Source organism: Channa argus, unplaced genomic scaffold, assembly GCF_033026475.1.
Source record: "Channa argus isolate prfri unplaced genomic scaffold, Channa argus male v1.0 Contig014, whole genome shotgun sequence".
Classification (NCBI taxonomy): Eukaryota; Metazoa; Chordata; class Actinopteri; order Anabantiformes; family Channidae; genus Channa; species Channa argus.
Window position 1 is genome coordinate 668512 of NW_027125233.1, and position 20328 is coordinate 688839.

Consider the following 20328-nt stretch of genomic DNA (forward strand, 5'->3'; position numbering starts at 1 on the left):
ATCCATAAATCTCCTCTTTGGTCTTCCTCTAGACCTCCTGCCTGGCAGCTCCAACCTCAGCATCCTTCTACCGATATATTCACAGTTTCTCCTCTGAACATGTCCAAACCACCTCAATCTGGCCTCTCTGACTTTATCTCCAAAACATCTAACATGAGCTGTCCCTCTGATGTACTCACTCCTGATCCTGTCCATCCTCGTCACTCCCAAAGAGAACCTCAACATCTTAAGCTCTGCTACCTCCAGCTCTGCCTCCTGTCTTTTCTTCAGTGCCACTGTCTCTAAGCCGAACAACATTGCTGGTCTCACCACCGTCTTGAACACCTTTCCTTTCATTCTCGCTGAGACTCTTTTATCACACAACACACCTGACACTTTTCTCCACCACTCCATTCTGTCTTGCTGCGGCTAAGCTTCATTCCTCTGTTTTCCAGAGCAGACCTCCACCACTCTAGATTTTCCTCCACCTGCTCCCTGCTCTCACTACAAATAACAATGTCATCTGCAAACATCATAGTCCAGGGAGATTCTTGTCTAATCTCATCTGTCAGTCTGTCCATCACCAGAGCAAACAAGAAGGGGCTCAAAGCCGATCCTTGATGCAGACCCACCTCCACCTTGAACTCCTCTGTCACACCTACAGCACCTCACCACTGTCTTACAGCTCTCATACATGTCCTGCACCACTCTAACATACCTCTGACACTCCAGACGTCCTCATACAATACCACAGCTCCTCTCTCGGCACCCTGTCATACGCTTTCTCTAAATCTACGCAGACACAATGCAACTCCCTATGACCCTCTCTGTACTTCTCCATCAGCGTCCTCAAAGCAAATACTGCATCTGTTGTACTCTTTCTAGGCATGAAACCATATTGCTGCTCACAAATACTCACCTCTGCCCTTAGCCGAGCTTCCACTACTCTTTCCCATAACTTCATTGTGTGACTCATCAGCTTTATTCCTCTGTAGTTGCCACAGCTCTGCACATCTCCCTTGTTCTTAAAAATTGGTACCAGTACACTTTTCCTCCAGTCCTCTGGCATCCTCTCACTCTCCAAGATCTTGTTAAACAAACTAGTCAAAAACTCTACTGCCGCCTCTCCTAGACACTTCCATACCTCCACAGGTATGTCATCAGGACCAACTGCCTTTCCACTCTTCATCCTCTTCAATGTCCTCCTCACTTCACTCTTACTAATCTTTGCTACTTCCTGCTCCACAACAGTCACCTCTTCTACTCTTCGTTCCCTTTCATTTTCCTCGTTCATCAACTCTTCAAAGTACTCCTTCCATCTTCCCATCACACTCCTGGCACCTGTCAATACATTTCCATCCTTATCTTTAATCACCCTAACCTGCTGCACATCCTTTCCATCTCTATCTCTTTGTCTGGCCAACCTGTACAAATCCACCTCTCCCTCTTTAGTGTCCAACCTAGCATACAAGTCCTCCATATGCTCTTTGTTTGGCCTGTGCCACCTCTATCTTCACCTTACGCTGTATCTCCCTGTACTCCTGTCTACTCTCTTCAGTCCTCTCAGTGTCCCACTTCTTCTTAGCTAACCTCTTTCTCTGTATACACTCCTGAACTTCCCCGTTCCACCACCAAGTCTCCTTGTCCGCTTTCCTCTTTCCAGATGACACACCGAGTACCCTCCTACCTGTCTCCCTGATCAAATTAGCTGTAGTAGTCCAGTCATCTGGAAGCACCTCTAAACCACCCAGAGTCTGTCTCAGCTCCTCCCTGAAAACTAAACGACATTCTTCCTTTTTCAACTTCCACCACTTTGTCCGCTGCTCTGCCTTAGTCCTCCTTATCTTCCTCACCACCAGCATCATTTTACACACCACCATCCTGTGTTGTCTGGCTACACTCTCCCCTACCAATGCTTTACAGTCACTGATCTCTTTCAGATTACAACGTCTACACAAGATGTAGTCTACCTGAGTGCTTCTCCCTCCGCTCTTGTACGTCACCCTATGTTCCTGCCTCTTCTGAAAGAAAGTGTTTACTACAGCCATTTCCATCCTCTTTGCAAAGTCAACCACCATCTGACCTTCTGCGTTCCTGTCCTGAACACCAAACCTGCCCATAACAGTCTTATCACCTCTGTTCCCTTCACCTACATGCCCATTGAAATCTGCACCAATGACAACTCTCTCACCTCTGGGGATGCTCTGCATCACTTCATCTAACTCACTCCAGAATTTCTCCTTCTCTTCTAACTCACATCCTACCTGTGGGGCATAACCACTCACAACATTGAACATCACCCCTTCAACTTCCAGCTTCAGACTCATCAACCTGTCTGATACTCTTTTCACCTCTAGAACATTCCTCACAAAATCCTCTTTCAATATAACTCCTACTCCATTTCTCTTCCTATCTGACCCATGGTAAAACAACTTGAACCCTGCTCCTAAGCTTCTAGCCTTGCTACCTTTCCACCTGGTCTCCTGGACACACAGTATGTCCACCTTCCTTCTCTGCATCATGTCGATCAACTCCCTAGCCTTCCCTGTCATAGTACCAACATTCAAAGTCCCTACTGTCAGTCCTACATTCTTAGCTTTCCTCTTCTCTCTTTGCCTACGAACACACCTTCCTCCTCTTCTTCTTCGTCTTCGACCAACAGTAGTCCAATTTCCACCGGTACCCTGTAGGTCAACAGCACAGTTGGTTAGCGACTGTCTTTTGGTTTGTTTATTTCTATCAGGCTAGCTAGCACTTTCTGTGGGAAATGGCTTATTTTGTTTATTATGTTGGCCTTGGTTCGCCCTGAGTTGTAGTGTCATGTTTTGTTTGACACTTTCTTTCGTTTAAAATAAATATCATTCTGTTGGAACATCTCGATCCTGGATTTTGGTTTGGGGATCGGAGAGGGAACATGCTAATTTATCTTTGTATGTTGCACCCTGACCCCCTAGACAGGGGCGTAACAGACCTGTACAGTTATAGTACTTTGTACTTTGCAACATTTATCTTCTTCTTAGCAAGTGTCATGCATTCTGCTTCTCCAGCGTTTTTAAGAGCTGTTGATGATGTCAAATGCAGCTTACGGCCACACCGCTCTCTAAGCGCCCGATCACGTCCGATCTCGGCAGCCAAATAGAGCCGGGCCTGGTTAGTACTTGGTAGGAAGACAGCCTGGGAATACCAGGTGCTGTAAGCTTTTTTGCTTGGGTTTACGGGCAGCACAAGCTGGTGTTACTGCCTATTTATTCATAGAAATTGTTCTATATTTTCATCAAATTTTGTTCTTTCATTGCTGTTTTGCTACTTTATTGGTTTGTCAACCATCGTGCTTCATTACTAGTAGACCATGTTACGGTCCTGGCCATATGTGTTGTTTTTATTTTGTTGTTCTTATAGGTGCCCTGCCTGATTGGCCGGATTGGGGGGCAGTACAGGAAGCTGATTGGTCCATCCTACAGTTCCTGGAGTTTTAAAAGTACGGTTCCCAACAGCTAGCGAGGCTCTTTCTGGCAGCAGCACCTGTTTGCTGTTCTTGGTTTCCAAACCTTATTTAGCATTTTTGAAATATTAGGTTTTGTGTCGTGGTTTTGTTTATAAATTGTATATTTTGTAAATAGTATTAGATCTGTAGGGGTGAACTGCCATTTTCTTTTGATTGTTTTCTCTTGTTTTCACAATAGGGAGTTAGGGTTAGCGACTGTCTTTTGGTTTGTTTATTTCTATCAGGCTAGCTAGCACTTTCTGTGGGAAATGGCTTATTTTGTTTGTTATGTTGGCCTTGGTTCGCCCTGAGTTGTAGTGTCATGTTTTGTTTGACACTTTCTTTCATTTAAAATAAATATCATTCTGTTGGAACATCTCGATCCTGGATTTTGGTTTGGGGATCGGAGAGGGAACATGCTAATTTATCTTTGTATGTTGCACCCTGACCCCCTAGACAGGGGCGTAACAGACCAGTACAGTTATAGTACTTTGTACTTTGCCACATTTATCTTCTTCTTAGCAAGTGTCATGCATTCTGCTTCTCCAGCGTTTTTAAGAGCTGTTGATGATGTTAAATGCAGCTTACGGCCACACAGCTCTCTAAGCGCCCGATCTCGTCCGATCTCGGCAGCCAAATAGAGCTGGGCCTGGTTAGTACTTGGTAGGAAGACCGCCTGGGAATACCAGGTGCTGTAAGCTTTTTTGCTTGGGTTTACGGGCAGCACAAGCTGGTGTTACTGCCTATTTATTCATAGAAATTGTTCTATATTTTCATCAAATTTTGTTCTTTCATTGCTGTTTTGCTACTTTATTGGTTTGTCAACCATCGTGCTTCATTACTAGTAGACCATGTTACGGTCCTGGCCATATGTGTTGTTTTTATTTTGTTGTTCTTATAGGTGCCCTGCCTGATTGGCCGGATTGGGGGGCAGTGCAGGAAGCTGATTGGTCCATCCTACACTTCCTGGAGTTTTAAAAGTACGGTTCCCAACAGCTAGCGAGGCTCTTTCTGGCAGCAGCACCTGTTTGCTGTTCTTGGTTTCCAAACCTTATTTAGCATTTTTGAATTGTTAGGTTTTGTGCCGTGGTTTTGTTTATAAATTGTATATTTTGTAAATAGTATTAGATCTGTAGGGGTGAACTGCCATTTTCTTTTGATTGTTTTCTCTTGTTTTCACAATAGGGAGTTAGGGTTAGCAACTGTCTTTTGGATTGTTTATTTCTATCAGGCTAGCTAGCACTTTCTGTGGGAAATGGCTTATTTTGTTTATTATGTTGGCCTTGGTTCGCCCTGAGTTGTAGTGTCATGTTTTGTTTGACACTTTCTTTCGTTTAAAATAAATATCATTCCATTGGAACATCTCGATCCTGGATTTTGGTTTGGGGATCAGAGAGGGAACATGCTAATTTATCTTTGTATGTTGCACCCTGACCCCCTAGACAGGGGCGTAACAGACCAGTACAGTTATAGTACTTTGTACTTTGCCACATTTATCTTCTTCTTAGCAAGTGTCATGCATTCTGCTTCTCCAGCGTTTTTAAGAGCTGTTGATGATGTCAAATGCAGCTTACGGCCACACCGCTCTCTAAGCGCCCGATCTCGTCCGATCTCGGCACCCAAATAGAGCCGGGCCTGGTTAGTACTTGGTAGGAAGACCGCCTGGGAATACCAGGTGCTGTAAGCTTTTTTGCTTGGGTTTACGGGCAGCACAAGCTGGTGTTACTGCCTATTTATTCATAGAAATTGTTCTATATTTTCATCAAATTTTGTTCTTTCATTGCTGTTTTGCTGCTTTATTGGTTTGTCAACCATCGTGCTTCTTTACTACTAGACCGGTACCGTTTTAGTACTTTGCCACATTTATCTTCTTCTTAGCGAGTGTCATGCATTCTGCTTCTCCAGCGTTTTTAGGAGCTGTTGATGATATCAAATGCAGCTTACGGCCACACTGCTCTCGAAGCGCCCGATCTCGTCCGATCTCGGCTGCCAAATAGGGCCGGGCCTTGTTAGTACTTGGTAGGAAGACCGCCTGGGAATACCAGGTGCTGTAAGCTTTTTTGCTTGGGTTTACGGGCAGCACAAGCTGGTGTTACTGCCAATTTATTCATAGAAATTGTTCTATATTTTCATCAAATTTTGTTCTTTCATTGCGGTTTTGCTACTTTATTGGTTTGTCAACCATTGTGCTTCATTACTAGTAGACCATGTTACGGTCCTGGCCATATGTGTTGTTTTTATTTTGTTGTTCTTATAGGTGCCCTGCCTGATTGGCCGGATTGGGGGGCAGTACAGGAAGCTGATTGGTCCATCCTACACTTCCTGGAGTTTTAAAAGTACGGTTCCCAACAGCTAGCGAGGCTCTTTCTGGCAGCAGCACCTGTTTGCTGTTCTTGGTTTCCAAACCTTATTTAGCATTTTTGAATTGTTAGGTTTTGTGCCGTGGTTTTGTTTATAAATTGTATATTTTGTAAATAGTATTAGATCTGTAGGGGTGAACTACCATTTTCTTTGGACTGTTTTCACATTTGGGAGTTAGGGTTAGCGACTGTCTTTTGGTTTGTTTATTTCTATCGGGCTAGCTAGCACTTTCTGTGGGAAATGTTCGTTTAAAATAAATATCATTCTGTTGGAACATCTCGATCCTGGATTTTGGTTTGGGGATCAGAGAGGGAACATACTAATTTATCTTTGTATGTTGCACCCTGAACCCCTAGACAGGGGCGTAACAGACCAGTACAGTTATAGTACTTTGTACTTTGCCACATTTATCTTCTTCTTAGCAAGTGTCATGCATTCTGCTTCTCCAGCGTTTTTAAGAGCTGTTGATGATGTCAAATGCAGCTTACGGCCACACCGCTCTCTAAGCGCCCGATTGGAGGAGGACAGGGGTATGGTCTTTCTGAGTCAGTGTGCTTTCAGGAAGGGACACGTATGTGAGCTGCTTCGCGTTTGACGTGCATTTTTCGTTTTCGTATTAGTGTTTGGCCTATCCAGTGTAGTGCGTTTGAGTTTGTATTCATTATTTTTATGAAACCCCCCGGCGGAGTTTCTCCGTTCGGGGGCGCCTTTATTTTTTGTGGTTTTTCTAGTTTTTGAACTTTTTTGGGTTTTCTTTTTCGCGCGATTTCTGATAGACTGCTCATAATGGAGAACGGCAGAGGCATGCGAGAAGAAGAAGCCTGTTTAACAGTGGCTGGAAAGAGTGGAAGGAGAAGAATGGATACGGAGAAAATTGGCGTCTATGGGGAAAGCGCATGGAGAGGGAATGAGCTGGAGCTGGCGGAGGAGACGAGGAAGTCGCTGAATAAGGGTGTCAAGCAGATTGAGAAAAGAATGGAGATTGCAAAGGAGCGGCCTGGACGGAGAATGGAGAATGACTGTTTGGCGGCAGATGAGAGACAACAGGGAGAACGGGTAAGCACGCGATCGGAGCCGGGTGGAGCGACAGAGACACGGAAAGAAATGCGGTATGATAGGGACTTGACTGTATTGGCTGAGGTGGTGGGAGAAGAGAAAGTTAAGACAATGGAACTGCTGAGAGCAATGCGTGATGTGTGTGGAGGCATCGTTGCATTGCGTGAGACGGGGCCGAATAAATATGAGGTGACGGTCAAGAGCGAAGCTGGAAAGAAAAGACTTTTAGATGGATTTAAAGTGGGTAGAGCAGTGGTGATGGTGAAAACTTTAGTTATCGATGAATTGGTGGTGTCATTTTTGAATTTGCCTGCCTATATTGCGGATGAGGACATTTTAGAAAAACTGGATGTGTGGGGAGTGAGAGCAATCTCTCCTATTAAAAGACGGTTGTGGCCTGGGACTGACGTGGCGGACGGAACAAGATATGTAAAAGTTAAATTTAATGAAACTGTGCAGTCATTACCATATTCCTCGAAATTTATGACGGCCACAGGGCCAGAATACTTCAGAGTTATTCATAATAATCAAGTTAAAGTGTGTAGGATGTGTTTACAGCCTGGGCATATAGTTAGAGATTGCCCAGATTTCACATGCTTTAAATGCAATAAACAGGGTCATTATGCACGTGAGTGTGATGCCTGGGTGCACAGGTGTGTTGCGTGCCATGCCCCAGCGGAGCAATGTAATTGCCATAATGCAGGTGAAGGGGAAGGGGAGGTAGACCGGGACTCCATCTCTGATGATGAGTGGAGTAATGTCAGGCCTGCAGAGGAGCCAGCCCTGGGTAGCAAGACAGAGAGTGGGAATGAGCTTGGAGATGAGGTGGTGTCACAGAGTGCTGACTTGTTGGTGCAAGAGGGCATAAGAAATGAGGGGGTCGATGAGCTAGGATCCAGTATGGATCATGTGCTGGCGGACTGGAGCGGGGATGCGGCGAGTCGCCCTGAAGGGGGCTGGCTAGGCTCACCACGGCCTGAGCCGAATGAGCCTCACTCTCAAAATGAAATAGAGTCCACCACTCGAATACCCACTTCTGATGTAGCCCTGCTGGCTCCCCAGGCTAGTAGCGTGGACTCAGATTTAGAGATGGATGTCCAATGGGTAAAACGGGTCAGGAAGAGGGCACAGCAGGGTAAGCCAAGTGGAACTGAGGGAGGGTATAGAAATAAAGGTAAGAAATATGCCAAAAAATGACAGGGCCGATTTTAGTTTTTTTTCTGGGAATGCTGCTTCTCTCTCAAAATTTGAATGGTCTTAAAAACTTTGAGAAAATTGAACAGCTTTGCGGGAAAATGCTGTGTGACATCCTGTGCGTCCAGGAATGCAGGTGGACCTCTGAGACAATAAAAAGCATAAAGTGCTTTTGGAGAGGGGATCTTTTTTATTCTCTCTCCCCAGACAAAACTGCAGGGGTAGCAATCTTTGTAAAGCCTGGATTGTTTGAGAGTGTCCTGCAAATTTCTAAGGATGATCAGGGAAGGCTACTGGTGATTGATGTAATTGAACAGAGTCAGAGATATAGAATTGTGAATTTATATGGGCCAAATAGGGAAGGAGAGAGGAGGGTTTTTTTCAGGCGCTGTAAAAGATGGACAGATGATCGCTCGGTGGTGATAGGGGACTGGAATTTGACACTGGCTAGGATAGATGTGGGTGTCAACAATAAATTTAAGAATGACACTAGTAGGTCGGCTGTGTTTGAATGGATGGAAGAGTGTGACTTGATGGATGCATGGAGAGTACTGAACCCCGGTACCCGTGCGTATTCGCGCAGGCAAGTGGTGTTGGGCAGGCTGAAACAATCTAGAATAGATTTGTGCTTGCTAGCGTCAGGTTTGGTTACGGTTTTAAATAACTGTAAATATGAGTTTTGCACTTGGAGTGATCATGCCTCTCTGAGAGTGGCTCTAGGGGAGGGCAGGGTGCAGAGGAATGGGGGCTTGTGGTGCTTTAATTCAAGCCTCTTAGAGGATGGATTTTTTAGAGCAAAAATGGAGTCTTTTCTCTCTGCTCTATGTGATCAAAGTGAGTTTGTGGTTGACATCATTGAGTGGTGGGAGCGCACTAAGTTAAAAATCAAGAAGCGCTGCATCGCATTGAGCAGAGAGAAAAGACAAAGAGAGAAAAGAGAGGAGGATGAGCAGAGGGACCGCCTGAAAAAGGAGCTTGAGTTGGTTGAGGCTGGGTGTGGACATCCGTTGGAGACGTATCTTGTGCTGAGGGAGCAGTTGAGACAGCTGGATGAGAGAAAATGCGGGGGTGCAATGATCCGCAGCAAAGCGCAGCATATGTTGAAAGGTGAGCGCTGTACTGCATTTTTTCTGGGTTTGGAAAAGAGGAAACAGACCAAAACATATATTTCTGAAATAAAGGACTCGGAGGGTAACACACATACTGATTCAGTGGATATTTTACAAACCGTGCAAGATTTCTATTCCAATTTGTTTAGTAGGCAAAAGATATCACAGATAAAGTTAAATCAAGTACTTGGGAAAATTAGCTGCTCCCTCAGTCACGAGGATGCGGCTTTGTGTGATGAAAACATCCAGCTGGAAGAAGTGAAAGAGGCAATCTTAGCCCTGAATACATCAAGGAGCCCAGGTTCGGACGGTCTCTAAGCTGAATTCTATCAGCATTTCAGTTACCTGCTTGCCCCTGTCCTCTGCAGACTGTTTTTGGCCATACAGGAGGAGGGCAGGTGCGCAGAGTCCTTCATGAGGGGAGTGATCACTCTAGTGTATAAAAATAAAGGGGAAAAATCTGACCTAGCAAACTATAGACCAATTAGCCTGCTCAACACTGACTATAAGATCCTGACTAAGGTACTGGGTTTTAGGCTCAAAGGAGTGATCGGCTCGATAATTGGGCCTACCCAGACTTACAGTATTCCTGGGAGGGATATTGCTGACTGCATCCTGTCAACAAAGTTGTCTTTTGAAAATCTAATGATGACAGGGGGCATATACCTCAGTGTTGACTTGGAGAAGGCATTTGACAGGGTCAGTCATGAGTTTCTCTTTGGATGTCTGGGGGTTTTTGGGTTCGGCCCAATTTTTCGAGAATGGGTGAAGTTGTTGTACAGCCGGGCTACTAGTGTCGTGAAATGTAACGGCCTCTTAACAGATCCTTTCCCCCTAGAGAGATCAGTAAGGCAGGGATGTCCGCTGTCTGCTATGCTATATGCAATTGTAGCAGAGCCTCTTGCACAATCCATTATAACCGATCCGCTTATCAAGGGGATAACATCTCCCAAAGGTAATGAGTTCAAAATAGCTCAGTATGCGGATGATATAAGTATTATGGTTAAGGATGGTGAGAGTTTACAACAGGTGCTAAAGCACCTTGAAGCATATGAGCAGGCGGCGGGAGCGCGAGTTAATAGGGAGAAATCCAGCCTTATTTGTGGGCCCGGGTCTGCTCTAGGGGATGTGGGTCTGAATTTTAAAAGGGGTGAGACTGAGGTCAAGCTACTTGGGATATATATTTGTCCTCAGCCGCTGGTCAGCGTCCGCAAAACCTGGGAGGAGAGGCTCGCGTGGTGTAGGTCCAGGCTTGGGCTGTGGAAGATGAGAGGTCTTGGGCTGAAGGGAAGAGTGGTCATTATAAACTCCATAATAGTGCCGGGGCTGGTCTATGCCATGCAGGTCTGTCACCTGCCGGGCGATGTACTGTCCGGGCTGTGCAGCGCTATCAGCGGTTTCATGTGGAAAGGCAAGGCCTTCACTATTGCTCACAAGACACTAGTTGGGCCATACGCAAAAGGGGGTTTGAATCTCTGTGATTTGAAAACCAAATTAATATCTTTAAGACTGAAACTTTTTAAAAAATGGCTATATGATAAGACAGATTATATTTGGAAGGACTACTTGGACGCAGAGATAAGGAGGAGGGGTGCGTGTGGGGAGTACAATTTATGCAGCAGTGCGCTGGCACGGCCTGTGGCAGATGCAGACCCACTTTTCCAGGAGGCCGCTGAGGCGTGGGTTCAGGTCTTGCCACATCTAGAGTGCAAATTGATTTCGAAAGTAGATGTACTTAAGCAACCAATCTTTGGTAACCCGCGTCTCGGTGGCCGGGAGAGATTCCTGGTTAGCCGGGGGGCCTTAAATGGGGTGTTTCACCAAATTGGGGATGTTCTGGACCAGACAGGGGCCTTAAACCCTCTGGAAGTCCTTAAAAAAGTAAGAAGGACAGGTGTGAACATCAGATGGGCCAAGGTGTTACATTTCTGTACAGATATCTGTCAGAGAATCCCACTGGAATGGAGGGAGAAGTTGCAGGAAGCAGATGGTGAGCTGGTGGGGGATGGCAGAATTGATTTTTCACTCTCCTGTGATCTCAAAAATAGGGATTTCAAAGATTTACAGTCAAAATTTTGGTACAAGGTTCTAACTGACAAGATATTCAAACAGCCCACAGCAAACTCCTCATGGTCGCATGTGTTCCCTACCCGACCCACTTCTACAATCTGGACTAATATGCATGATAAATGGCTCCCCCCTGCGATAGCTAATACAAATTTCAGACTGCGTCACAGGAGAGTGCTTGTCTCTGTCGTCCTACACCAGATCAGTAAGCACACATATGTGAGAACATGTGCGGTCTGCGGGATGGAGGATGAGGATTTTAATCACTTGTTGTTGTGCTGTGCGGTCACACAAAAATTCAGGAATTGGGTAAAAAGTTTATTAAGAAATAAGTGTAAGGTGACTGGTTTGGAAGGTGAGGCATGGGATTGGGTGTGGTGTTTTGGGTTAGACAAGGGACATACAAAAATAAATGTGGGGTTAGTGAATTTCTTGTTGAGTGTAGCTCGTCATGTTGTGTATATAGCCAGGAATTATGCATTGTATGAAGGGAAAAAGATGAAGAGGGTGTTGATTTTTCAAAATATGGTGTCACATTATTTGAGTATTCTGTTTTCGGTTGATAATGAGGGGTTTCTCATTAAATGGGGGGTAAAAAATGATTTATGTGTGTTAGATGGGGAGGGTAGATTGCACTTTGATTTTGGGTGAATTTTATTGACCTATTATTGTATATGTATTTGTATGTATGTATGTGTGTGTGTATATATATTTATATATATATAAATATATATATATATGGGTATGTGTATGTATGTATGTATGTATGTATGTATGTATGTATGTATGTGTGTGTGTATATATATTTATATATATATAAATATATATATATATGGGTATGTGTATGTGTATATGAATGTATATGTGTATAATGTATGTGTGTGTGTGTTTGTATATATGTTTGTATGTATATATGTATATATATAGATATGGATGTATATAGAGAGGTATATGTGTGTAAAAGTATGGGTGTATATATATATATCTATATATATATATAGATATATAGATCTATATATATATAGATATATATAGATAGATAGATATATGACAGGTTTACAATGTGTGGTTATGGTTATCCCCCTATATTTATAAATATATGTATTTACATTAGAGAAATAGATCTTGCTTTAAGTTGTTTAATTTAGTTGAAAGGCCTATGGATGTAATGTTTTGTTTACTTATCTCTGTATATACCTAATTTCTTTTTGTAAAGTGTATTTTTGATAATAAAAAGATAAAAAAAAAAAAAAAAAAGAAGCGCCCGATCTCGGCCGATCTCGGCAGAAAATAGGGCCGGGCCTTGTTAGTACTTGGTAGGAAAACCGCCTGGGAATACCAGGTGCTGTAAGCTTTTTTGCTTGGGTTTACGGGCAGCACAAGCTGGTGTTACTGCCTATTTATTCATAGAAATTGTTCTATATTTTCATCAAATTTTGTTTTTTCATTGCTGTTTTGCTACTTTATTGGTTTGTCAATCATCGTGCTTCATTACTAGTAGACCATGTTACAGTCCTGGCCATATGTGTTGTTTTTATTTAGTTGTTCTTATAGGTGCCCTGCCTGATTGGCCAGATTGGGGGGCAGTGCAGGAAGCTGATTGGTGCATCCTACACTTCCTGGAGTTTTAAAAGTACGGTTCCCAACAGCTAGCGAGGCTCTTTCTGGCAACAGCACCTGTTTGCTGTTCTTGGTTTCCAAACCTTATTTAGCATTTTTGAATGGTTAGGTTTTGTGCTGTGGTTTTGTTTATAAATTGTATATTTTGTCAATAGTATTAAATCTGTAGGGGTGAACTGCCTTTTTCTTTGGACTGTTTTCACATTAGGGAGTTAGGGTTAGCGACTGTCTTTTGGTTTGTTTATTTCTATCAGGCTAGCTAGCACTTTCTGTGGGAAATGGATTATTTTGTTTATTATGTTGGCCTTGGTTCGCCCTGAGTTGTAGTGTCATGTTTTGTTTGACACTTTCTTTCGTTTAAAATAAATATCAGTCTGTTGGAACATCTCGATCCTGGATTTTGGTTTGGGGATCGGAGAGGGAACATGCTAATTTATCTTTGTATGTTGCACCCTGACCCCCTAGACAGGGGCGTAACAGACCAGTACAGTTATAGTACTTTGCCACATTTATTTTCTTCTTAGCAAGTGTCATGCATTCTGCTTCTCCAGCGTTTTTAAGAGCTGTTGATGATGTCAAATGCAGCTTACGGCCACACCGCTCTCTAAGCGCCCGATCTCGTCCGATCACGGCAGCCAAATAGAGCCGGGCCTGGTTAGTACTTGGTAGGAAGACTGCCTGGGAATTCCAGGTGCTGTAAGCTTTTTTGCTTGGGTTTACAGGCAGCACAAGCTGGTGCTACTGCCTATTTATTCATAGAAATTGTTCTATATTTTCATCCAATTTTGTTCTTTCATTGCTGTTTTGCTACTTTATTGGTTTGTCAACCATCGTGCTTCTTTACTACTAGACCAGTACCGTTTTAGTACTTTGCCACATTTATCTTCTTCTTAGCGAGTGTCATGCTTTCCACTTCTCCAGCTGTTGCAATGATATTTCCATGCTGAACTGAGTTGTTCTGGCTCAAATATGAAGGCAAACCCACTTTCCTTTCAGTATTTTGCTGCATTTAGCAGAAACAATCATATGTGCTCATTCGGCTTGAAAATGCTTTTAAGCGCATAAAAACTTACACTCTTGATTTCTGGCTAAATAAAAGCTGTAGCAATGATATTTCCATGATGAACTGAGTTGTTCTGGGTCAAATATGAAGGCAAACCCACTTTCCTTTCAGTATTTTGCTGCAATTGGCAGAAATCAGCTCATTCGGCCTGAAAATGCTTTTAAGCGCATAACAACTTCCACTCTTGATTTCTGGCTAAAAAAAAGCTGTAGCAATGATATTTCCATGCTGAACTGAGTTGTTCTGGGTCAAATATGAAGGCAAACCCACTTTCCTTTCAGTATTTTGTGTCACGTTTAGGTTAAGGGATGGACCCAAGAGAAGAGACAGAGCGAGGGTTTGCAAAATAAGGGGCTTTTATTGAAAGAGATGTAAAAGATGAACAGGACCAGCACACGAAAGGAGTTAACTTGAAAACAAGAGGGGAACCGAATTACCAGAAATAAACACAGCTCGGGCTCAGGGGACAAGTTAGAGAAAGAAGAAGAAAGAACTAACAGAGGCTACTGGGTAAATCAGGCACAGATAAACGTTAAACCACAAGAGCACATTAATACAAGGACTAAAGGCAGGCAGTCACAAACAAACTCAACATAAGGCACCGGCAAACCTAAACATGAAAGAAACCCGGATAAAACAAGCGGAGAAAAACTATGGACTAGACCAAAATACTGAATTAAACAAAAGGCAAAACCTCAGACCAAAACCACACAGGAAACAGAGTCCAGGATACCAAAGTCCAAGATGGAGGAGTCCAGATTTCCCAAGAGTTCGAGGAACGTAAGTTTCAGGCTTTACCAAAAGTCCAGAGTCTACTGTGGAGTTGGTGAGGGTATTAATGACAACAATGATGCCCGCGATGAAGACAGTGACCACAATAGCAGAGACCACATTAACAATGACGAGGATCTGGCAGGGGAGTGAAGGGAAGACTGAATTTAAATAGAGGGTGGAACAGGTGCAAACAATGAGGGACAACGAGGGCAAAGCTGGGGAAAAGAACCAAGGACAGGAAGTAAGGAGAAGGGGCCACAAAATAAAAGTCCAGGGACAGGAAGTGCAACAAGATCCTGACATTTTGCTGCAATTGGCAGAAATCAGCTCATTCGGCCTGAAAATGCTTTTAAGCGCATAAAAACGTACACTCTTGATTTCTGGCTAAATAAAAGCTGTTGCAATGATATTTCCATGATGAACTGAGTTGTTCTGGGTCAAATATGAAGGCAAACCCACTTTCCTTTCAGTGTTTTGCTGCAATTGGCAGAAATCAGCTCATTCGGCCTGAAAATGCTTTTAAGCACATAAAAACTTACACTTTTGATTTCTGGCTAAATAAAAGCTGTAGCAATGATATTTCCATGCTGAACTGAGTTGTTCTGGGTCAAAAATAAAGGCAAACCCACTTTCCTTTCAGTATTTTGCTGCATTTGGCAGAAACAAGCATATTTGCTAATTAGGCCTGAATTTGCTTTTAAGCGCATAAAAACTTACACTCTTGATTTCTGGCTAAATAAAAGCTGTAGCAATGATATTTCCATGCTGAACTGAGTTGTTCTGGGTCAAATATGAAGGCAAACCCACTTTCCTTTGAGTATTTTGCTGCATTTGGCAGAAACAATCATATTTGCTCATTCGGCCAGAAAATTATTTTAAGCGCATAAAAACTTACACTCTTGATTTCTGGCTAAGTAAAAGCTGTTGTTATGATATTGCGATGCTGAACTGAGTTGTTCTGGGTCAAATATGAAGGTAAACCCACTTTCCTTTCAGTATTTTGCTGCAATTGGCAGAAATCAGCTCATTCGGCCTGAAAATGCTTTTAAGCGCATAAAAACTTACACTCTTGATTTCTGGCTAAATAAAAGCTGTAGCAATGATATTTCCATGCTGAACTGAGTTGTTCTGGGTCAAAAATGAAGGCAAACCCACTTTCCTTTCAGTATTTTGCTGCAATTGGCAGAAATCAGCTCATTCGGCCTGAAAATGCTTTTAAGCGCATAAAAACTTACACTCTTGATTTCTGGCTAAATAAAAGCTGTTGCAATGATATTTCCATGCTGAACTGAGTTGTTATGCGTCAAATATGAAGGCAAACCCACTTTCCTTTCAGTATTTTGCTGCAATTGGCAGAAATCAGCTCATTCGGCCTGAAAATGCTTTTAAGCGCATAAAAACGTACACTCTTGATTTCTGGCTAAATAAAAGCTGTAGCAATGATATTTCCATGCTGAACTGAGTTGTTCTGGCTCAAATATGAAGGCAAACCCACTTTCCTTTAAGTGTTTTACTGCAATTGGCAGAAATCAGCTCATTCGGCCTGAAGATGCTTTTAAGCACATAAAAACTTACACTTTTGATTTCTGGCTAAATAAAAGCTGTAGCAATGATATTTCCATGCTGAACTGAGTTGTTCTGGGTCAAATATGAAGGCAAACCCACTTTCCTTTCAGTATTTTGCTGCATTTGGCAGAAACAAGCATATTTGCTCATTCGGCCTGAAAATGCTTTTAAGCACATAAAAACTTACACTCTTGATTTCTGGCTACATAAAAGATGTTGCGATGATATTTCCATGCTGAACTGAGTTGTTCTGGGTCAAATATGAAGGCAAACCCACTTTCCTTTCAGTATTTTGCTGCATTTGGCAGAAACAAGCTCATTCGGCCTGAAAATGCTTTTAAGCGCATAAAAACTTACACTCTTAATTTCTGAATAAATAAAAGCTGTTGCATGATATTTCCATGCTGAACTGAGTTGTTCTGGGTCAAAAATAAAGGCAAACCCACTTTCCTTTCAGTAATTTGCTACATTTGGCAGAAACAAGCATATTTGCTCATTAGGCCTGAAAATGCTTTTAAGCGCATAAAATCTTACACTCTTGATTTCTGGCTAAATAAAACCTGTTGCAATGATATTTCCATGCTGAACTGAGTTGTTCGCGGTCAAATATGAAGGCGAACCCACTTTCCTTTTAGTATTTTGCTGCATTTGGCAGAAACAAGCATATTTGCACATTCGGCCTGAAAATGCTTTTAAGCGCATAAACACTTCCACTCTTGATTTCTGGCTACATAAAATATGTTGCAATGATATTTCCATGCTGAACTGAGTTGTTCTGGGTCAAATATGAAGGCAAACCCACTTTCCTTTCAGTATTTTGCTGCATTTGGCAGAAACAGGCATATTTGCTCATTCGGCCTGAAAATGCTTTTAAGCGCATAAACACTTCCACTCTTGATTTCTGGCTAAATAAAAGCTGTTGCAATGATATTTCCATGCTGAACTGAGTTGTTCTGGCTCAAATATGAAGGCAAACCCACTTTCCTTTGAGTGTTTTGCTGCAATTGGCAGAAATCAGCTCATTCGGCCTGAAGATGCTTTTAAGCACATAAAAACTTACACTTTTGATTTCTGGCTAAATAAAAGCTGTAGCAATGATATTTCCATGCTGAACTGAGTTGTTCTGGGTCAAATATGAAGGCAAACCCACTTTCCTTTCAGTATTTTGCTGCATTTGGCAGAAACAAGCATATTTGCTCATTCGGCCTGAAAATGCTTTTAAGCACATAAAAACTTACACTCTTGATTTCTGGCTACATAAAAGATGTTGCGATGATATTTCCATGCTGAACTGAGTTGTTCTGGGTCAAATATGAAGGCAAACCCACTTTCCTTTCAGTATTTTGCTGCATTTGGCAGAAACAAGCATATTTGCTCATTCGGCCTGAAAATGCTTTTAAGCGCATAAAAACTTACACTCTTGATTTCTGGCTACATAAAAGATGTTGCGATGATATTTCCATGATGAACTGAGTTGTTCTAGGTCAAATATGAAAGCAAACCCACTTTCCTTTCAGTATTTTGCTGCATTTGGCAGAAACAAGCATATTTGCTAATTCGGCCTGAAAATGCTTTTAAGCGCATAAAAACTTCCACTCTTGATTTCTGGCTAAATAAAAGCTGTAGCAATGATATTTCCATGCTGAACTGAGTTTTTCTGGGTCAAAAATGAAGGCAAACCCACTTTCCTTTCAGTATTTTCCTGCAATTGGCAGAAATCAGCTCATTCGGCCTGAAAATGCTTTTAAGCGCATAAAAACTTACACTCTTGATTATCTGGCTACATAAAAGATGTTGCGATGATATTTCCATGATGAACTGAGTTGTTCTAGGTCAAATATGAAAGCAAACCCACTTTCCTTTCAGTATTTTGCTGCAATTGGCAGAAATCAGCTCATTCGGCCTGAAAATGCTTTTAAGCGCATAAAAACTTCCACTCTTGATTTCTGGCTAAATAAAAGCTGTTGCAATGATATTTCTATGCTGAACTGAGTTGTTCTGGGTCAAATATGAAGGTAAACCCACTTTCCTTTCAGTATTTTGCTGCATTTGGCAGAAACAAGCATATTTGTTGATTCGGCCTTCTTCTTCTTTTCCTTTCGGCTGCTCCCTTTCAGGGGTCGCCACAGCGAATCATGTGCCTCCATCTAACTCTGTCCTCTACATCCTCTTCTCTCACACCAACTAACTTCATGTCCTCCCTCACTACATCCATAAATCTCCTCTTTGGTCTTCCTCTAGACCTCCTGCCTGGCAGCTCCAACCTCAGCATCCTTCTACCGATATATTCACAGTTTCTCCTCTGAACATGTCCAAACCACCTCAATCTGGCCTCTCTGACTTTATCTCCAAAACATCTAACATGAGCTGTCCCTCTGATGTACTCACTCCTGATCCTGTCCATCCTCGTCACTCCCAAAGAGAACCTCAACATCTTAAGCTCTGCTACCTCCAGCTCTGCCTCCTGTCTTTTCTTCAGTGCCACTGTCTCTAAGCCGAACAACATTGCTGGTCTCACCACCGTCTTGAACACCTTTCCTTTCATTCTCGCTGAGACTCTTTTATCACACAACACACCTGACACTTTTCTCCACCCGTTCCAACCTGCCTGCACTCGCCTCTTCACCTCTTTTCCACACTCACCGTTGCTCTGAACCGTTGACCCTAAATACTTAAAGTCCTGCACCTTCTTCACCTCTGCTCCCTGTAACCTCACCGTTCCACCTGGGTCCCTCTCATTCACACACATGTATTCTGTCTTGCTGCGGCTAAGCTTCATTCCTCTGTTTTCCAGAGCAGACCTCCACCACTCTAGATTTTCCTCCACCTGCTCCCTGCTCTCACTACAAATAACAATGTCATCTGCAAACATCATAGTCCAGGGAGATTCTTGTCTAATCTCATCTGTCAGTCTGTCCATCACCAGAGCAAACAAGAAGGGGCTCAAAGCCGATCCTTGATGCAGACCCACCTCCACCTTGAACTCCTCTGTCACACCTACAGCACCTCACCACTGTCTTACAGCTCTCATACATGTCCTGCACCACTCTAACATACCTCTGACACTCCAGACGTCCTCATACAATACCACAGCTCCTCTCTCGGCACCCTGTCATACGCTTTCTCTAAATCTACGCAGACACAATGCAACTCCCTATGACCCTCTCTGTACTTCTCCATCAGCGTCCTCAAAGCAAATACTGCATCTGTTGTACTCTTTCTAGGCATGAAACCATATTGCTGCTCACAAATACTCACCTCTGCCCTTAGCCGAGCTTCCACTACTCTTTCCCATAACTTCATTGTGTGACTCATCAGCTTTATTCCTCTGTAGTTGCCACAGCTCTGCACATCTCCCTTGTTCTTAAAAATTGGTACCAGTACACTTTTCCTCCAGTCCTCTGGCATCCTCTCACTCTCCAAGATCTTGTTAAACAAACTAGTCAAAAACTCTACTGCCGCCTCTCCTAGACACTTCCATACCTCCACAGGTATGTCATCAGGACCAACTGCCTTTCCACTCTTCATCCTCTTCAATGTCCTCCTCACTTCACTCTTACTAATCTTTGCTACTTCCTGCTCCACAACAGTCACCTCTTCTACTCTTCGTTCCCTTTCATTTTCCTCGTTCATCAACTCTTCAAAGTACTCCTTCCATCTTCCCATCACACTCCTGGCACCTGTCAATACATTTCCATCCTTATCTTTAATCACCCTAACCTGCTGCACATCCTTTCCATCTCTATCTCTTTGTCTGGCCAACCTGTACAAATCCACCTCTCCCTCTTTAGTGTCCAACCTAGCATACAAGTCCTCCATATGCTCTTTGTTTGGCCTGTGCCACCTCTATCTTCACCTTACGCTGTATCTCCCTGTACTCCTGTCTACTCTCTTCAGTCCTCTCAGTGTCCCACTTCTTCTTAGCTAACCTCTTTCTCTGTATACACTCCTGAACTTCCTCGTTCCACCACCAAGTCTCCTTGTCCGCTTTCCTCTTTCCAGATGACACACCGAGTACCCTCCTACCTGTCTCCCTGATCAAATTAGCTGTAGTA

General features: G+C 43.0%; 5 pseudogenes; all 5 read left to right on the forward strand.

Moving 5' to 3' along the window:
- The first annotated feature begins 3059 nt into the window (after positions 1-3059).
- On the forward strand, positions 3060-3178 carry LOC137112594 (5S ribosomal RNA; annotated as a pseudogene).
- An 867-nt stretch (positions 3179-4045) lies between these two features.
- On the forward strand, positions 4046-4164 carry LOC137112502 (5S ribosomal RNA; annotated as a pseudogene).
- An 867-nt stretch (positions 4165-5031) lies between these two features.
- On the forward strand, positions 5032-5150 carry LOC137112533 (5S ribosomal RNA; annotated as a pseudogene).
- Positions 5151-5401: 251 nt separating this feature from the next.
- Positions 5402-5520, forward strand: LOC137112676 (5S ribosomal RNA; annotated as a pseudogene).
- A 7934-nt stretch (positions 5521-13454) lies between these two features.
- Positions 13455-13573, forward strand: LOC137112627 (5S ribosomal RNA; annotated as a pseudogene).
- Positions 13574-20328: the final 6755 nt, after the last annotated feature.